This window comes from Podarcis erhardii (genome assembly GCF_964252035.2).
Source record: "Podarcis erhardii genome assembly, chromosome: 5".
Taxonomy (NCBI): Eukaryota; Metazoa; Chordata; class Lepidosauria; order Squamata; family Lacertidae; genus Podarcis; species Podarcis erhardii.
The window spans coordinates 95,781,494-95,787,453 of record NC_138509.1 but is presented as its reverse complement, the minus strand read 5'-3'; positions in this window follow the sequence as shown (position 1 = coordinate 95,787,453).

Genomic DNA, 5,960 nt, shown 5'->3' with positions numbered 1-5,960 from the left:
TATTATTATTATTCTGTTTCCAATTTCGATTTCTCTACCTGGAACCCTAACTTTTTATCATTTTTAAAGACTTCTTTAATCTGAGCGTAGTGTAACCAGTCTCGCACTTTATCCTTTAATTTATCCAAACTCTGCAATTTCCAATTGTCTCCATCTTTTTCTAGTATTTCCCAATATTTTGGCCATTTGGCCTCCATATTGGGTCTTTTTCGAGCCTTAGCTTCCAGAGGTGAAAGCCACCTTGGAGTTTTATTTTCCAATAAGTCTTTGTATTTTGTCCAGACATTAAATACTGCTTTCCTGACAATATGGTTCTTAAAGGCCTTATTGATCTTAACCTTGTCATACCATAAGTATGCATGCCAACCAAAAGCGTTGTTAAAACCTTCCAGATCCAGTACGTCAGTGTCCTCGAGAAGTAGCCAGTCCTTTAGCCAGCAAAAAGCTGCGGCTTCATAGTACAGCTTTAAGTCTGGCAGGGCAAAGCCCCCTCTTTCTTTCGCATCAGTTAATATCTTAAACTTAATTCTGGGCTTTTTGCCCTGCCAGACAAATTTAGAAATATCTCTCTGCCACTTCCGGAAGCACTCCGTCTTGTCCACAATTTGCAATGTTTGAAACAAAAACAACATCTTTGGCAATACATTCATCTTAATAGCAGCAATTCGGCCTAACAAAGAAAGCTTCAATTTTGTCCAACTGTCTAAGTCTCTCTTAATTTCAGACCAACATTTTTCATAATTATCCTTAAATAGACTCAGATTTTTTGCTGTTATGTTTAGCCCTAGGTACTTTACTTTTTTTTACCATAGTTAATTCTGTTTCTCTCTGAAACCGTTCTGACTCTATGTCTGTCAAATTTTTTCCCAGCACCTTAGTTTTCTGTTTATTTAGTTTAAATCCCGCCACCCGACCAAAGTCTTGAATCAATTGCAATACTCTTTTCGTACTAGGTTCTGGCTCCTGCAGAGTCAAAACTAGGTCATCTGCAAAAGCTTTAAGTTTATATTGTTTCGCTCCGACCTGAATCCCTTGCACCAACCGGTCCCCTCTGATCATATTCAAGAGCACCTCCAGAACCGAAATAAATAACAGAGGGGAAATCGGGCAGCCTTGTCGTGTTCCTTTTTCAATTTTAAACTCTTCTGTAACCACATTGTTAACTATCAGTTTTGCCTTTTGTTCTGAATATATTGCATCAATTCCATTCTCAAAACCCCGTCCCACTCCCATTTCTTTTAGATTTCCCTTCATAAATTTCCAAGAGATATTATCAAAGGCCTTCTCCGCATCTATAAAAATTAACACTGCTTTTGTATTTATGTCTGTTTGCAAAAGTTCTAAAATGTCAATAATGTTCCTTGTGTTAGCAAACATGTGTCTACCTGGGAGAAAGCCTGCCTGATCTTTATGAATTACTTCATTTAAAACTCTTTTAAGTCTACTTGCCAAAACGTCAGCAAATATTTTGTAATCCACATTTAGAAGGGAGATGGGACGGTAGTTTTTGAGTTGTGTCTTTTCAGTTTCAGATTTTGGTATCAATGTGATAAAAGCTTCCTTCCACGATTCCGGCACCCTCTTTCCCTCCATAATTTCGTTGCTGACCTCCATCAATGGTTGAATCAAATAGTCTTTTAATGTCTTATAATACTTGGAGGTCAGGCCGTCTGGCCCTGGAGATTTGCCCAGTTGCATGTTCTGAATGGCTTGTTCAATCTCTTGTCGTGTTATTTTATTGTTTCTAAAAAAAAAATAAAAAAAATAAAATAGAAACTGTGGTGTCTGTATGATAGATGGTTTATTTTCATGTATGTACAACCTGAGCCAACGGTGGATAGGTTCCCAGCATTACACACTCCAAGAGGATCTCTTGCTTCTCTCATAGGTGCAGCAGCCAATCTCCTGCTTTCCTATTGGCTGTAATGTTGGATCCCGAGTTGGTTGCACCCATTGGTAGCTTTGCCCCCCCCTGCCTGCTTGCAAAATGCAACTATTTTCCTTTAGCTTATATCACTGCCCACCAGGGAATTCCCCTTCCCTTGCTTGTAGGTGCAAACAGACCCAGAGGGGTTTTCCTTTTGCCCACATCAGGCCAACACCATTCCTGAAACTTAACTCTGCTTTTGTCTCTGCTAACCACCCCCTGAGTAAGCAGGTGTTCTTTTCTAGAAGATCTCCAGAACTCATCTCTATGGAGGCCACCTAGAGCCTGATGTGCAATTAGAGCTACATCACCAGTTCTAATCATTTATGTCCCTATAACTCATAGCCACTGTGGTTTTAAACTCGTTCATTTCCTGTTACGGATGACTTGACCTGCTCCTATGGATCAGATAAGAAACTAAATAACTGATCAAGCTGACCGTAATGAGGTCACCACAGGTGTCCTGTACTAACCTACACATAAAATCTTCTTTTGTATACAAAGTACAAAACTGGGTTTACTAACCACAAAAATGGGTTGTTCCACTGCCCTCAGAAGCTTGGGGTGGTGGCAGCCCAGGAAAGGCATTATTTGTAGTGGCCCCTAAGTTGTAGAACTCCCTCCCACCTCTTTACCCTAGTTTTTGATACGTGAGATGCGTAAATTTTTAGAATCCACCTTATTTTTATAACGTAAAGTTGTTTTTCTGGGGAAGCCCAGCCTGATGGGTGGGGTAATAATAATAATAGTAAACTTTGTGTAATATTGCACTTTAACCTTAATATTGAGTTTTAATTGTTGTAACCCAACCGTGGAATTCAGGGTGAATGGCAGGTAAAAGATTGAATCATAGAATAGAATCATAGAATCATAGAGTTGGAAGAGACCACAAGGGCCATCGAGTCCAACCCCCTGCCAAGCAGGAAACACCATCAGAGCACTCCTGACATATGGTTGTCAAGCCTCTGCTTAAAGACCTCCAAAGAAGGAGACTCCACCACACTCCTTGGCAGCAAATTCCACTGTCAAACAGCTCTTACTGTCAGGAAGTTCTTCCTAATGTTTAGGTGGAATCTTCTTTCTTGTAGTTTGGAACCATTGCTCCGTGTCCGCTTCTCTGGAGCAGCAGAAAACAACCTTTCTCCCTCCTCCATGTGACATCCTTTTATATATTTGAACATGGCTATCATATCACCCCTTAACCTCCTCTTCTCCAGGCTAAACATGCCCAGCTCCCTTAGCCGTTCCTTACAAGGCATCGTTTCCAGGCCTTTGACCATTTTGGTTGCCCTCCTCTAGACCCGTTCCACTTTGTCAGTGTCCTTCTTGAACTGTGGTGCCCAGAACTGGACACAGTACTCCAGGTGAGGTCTGACCAGAGCAGAATACAGTGGCACTATTACTTCCCTTGATCTAGATGCTATACTCCTATTGATGCAGCCCAGAATTGCATTGGCTTTTTTAGCTGCTGCGTCACACTGTTGGCTCATGTCAAGTTTGTGGTCAACCAAGGCTCCTAGATCCTTTTCATATGTACTGCTCTCAAGCCAGGTGTCACCCATCTTGTATTTGTGCCTCTCATTTTTTTTTGCCCAAGTGCAATACTTTACATTTCTCCCTGTTAAAATTCATCTTGTTTGTTTTGGCCCAGTTCTCTAATCTGTCAAGGTCATTTTGAAGTGTGATCCTGTCCTCTGGGGTGTTAGCCACCCCTCCCAGTTTGGTGTCATCTGCAAATTTGATCAGGATGCCCTTGAGTCCATCATCCAAGTCGTTGATAAAGATGTTGAATAAGACCGGGCCCAAGACAGAACCCTGTGGCACCCCACTAGTGACTCTTCTCCAGGATGAAGAGGAACCATTGATGAGCACCCTTTGGGTTTGGTCAGTCAGCCAGTTACAGTCAGTGTGGTGGAGTCTCCTTCTTTGGAGGTCTTTAAGCAGAGGCTTGACAACCATATGTCAGGAGTGCTCTGATGGTGTTTCCTGCTTGGCAGGGGGTTGGACTCAATGGCCCTTGTGGTCTCTTCCAACTCTATGATTCTATGATTCTATGATTTCTATGTGATTTTATCCCACAGTAACTGCATGTTCTTACACAAGTCTACTTATAATCATAGCATTGTAGAGTTGGACAGGCCCCAATAAGTAGGTTTATTTCCTGATAAGTCTAGATACAGGTAGGTAGCTGTGTTGGTCTGCCATAGTCGAAACAAAATTAAAAACTTCCTTCCAGTAGCACCAAAGAGACCAACTAAGTTTGTTATTGGTATGAGCTTTTGTGCGCATGCATACTTCTTCAGATACACCAGGAGTGTGCATGCACAGGAAAGCTCATACCAATAACAAACTTAGTTGGTCACTAAGGTGCTACTAGAAGGAAATTTTAATTTTGTTCCTGATAAGTGTGTAGGATTGCAGCCTGATTGAGTGTGTCTTAAACGGACACAGAACAACAAAACAAAACCACCCATCCCTTCTTCAGCCAGCTCCCCCCACCCCATTACAGTGGTCAGGCTGTCCTGGTCCAGCTGGTAAAAAGCACTCCTAGCCACTGAAGGAGCATATCCACCCACATTGTTCAGCCTGGACACCAAGGTCCAGCTCCAAGGGCCTTCTGGTGGTTCCCTCACTGTTGGAAGTGAAGCTACAGGGAAACAGGCAGAGGGTCTTCTCGGTAGTGGCGCCCGCCCTGTGGAATGCCCTGCCTTCAGATGTCAAGGAGATGAGTAACTATACAGTGGTACCTCGGGTTAAGAACTTAATTCGTTCTGGAGGTCTGTTCTTAACCTGAAGCACCACTTTAGCTAATGGGTCCTCCTGCTGCCACTGCACCGCCGCTGCACAATTTCTGTTCTCATCCTGAAGCAAAGTTCTTCACCTCTAGACTATGAACCTGCTATTTCAAGGGTAGTACAACACCATGCAAAGAAGGCAATGGAGCAATTATCTGGACCACCTACTTTCAGGAAGCACCTGCTCACAGAGCCTCAGTCTTGCCAGGTTTTAGAGTCAGGGCTTATCCATCCTTACCTTTCCTCTGTTCCTTCCAGGCACAGCCAGTGCTCTGTAGCTTTCCCTATCAAAATCCTCTCCTTAAAGCTCAACTAGAGTGAACGGCAATCTGCAGAGAACCTAAATTGACATTTGCTCTGACTGAGCGCTAAAGAGCGGTCCCTGGCTGGTGAATATAGATAATAAAAATAATAATTTTTTATTTATACCCTGCCCTTCCTGGTTTAAAAACCAGGCTCAGGGCAGCTAACAGCAAATATAAAACATTGATTAAAATGCAACTTAAAAACAGCATAAAATGCAACATAAATTCAGGGGTCATTTTGGGGAGAGAAAAAAACCCCAGTCAGTAAATATCAAACAATACCAGGGCTAACTGGCCAGGTTGGTCCTACTAGGGCCAGCAAGGAGACCAGGGAAGAGTTTAAATGTGGGGTCACCTAAAGACATCTTGGTCAGGCCCTGATAGTCTTCCTTCACTCCATTTCAGTCTCGGTATCACCACCCCATAGTCCCAAATAATTGCATCTATACCCTTAAGGTGTATGAGGTGTGAGGGGAGGGGTAGTACCTTTGGTGGGGAACACACATGCTCTCACCTGTAGCTCCTAGAAGCTCCTAGAAGCTGTCAGCAGCCACACCTCTGGAAACGGCTTTGACTGGATGGCACAACTGTTGAGTGATTTATTGCCCAGATAAGCCTGGCATCCGGCCCACTTCCAAAGCTGTGCCAGGCCTCTGCATCGCAGTCTGCATTTCAAAGCTCTGAGCAATAGCAGAGTCCGGCAGCGTTCAGAGCAATCAGCTTCTGTGCATCAGTGTGCATAAACAGAGTCTCACACAGAGGTACTAAAAACTAAAAGCAGTTTATTTACACATTCAGGATCAGGCCCACGCACGTGATATGTGGGAAGCATTACATCACATTCATAGTCTATTAAACATTAAAAGCTTTCGTGAACTTTGTTCAATTTAATATGACTGATGCATATAATAATAATTACAGTGTATGACAGTG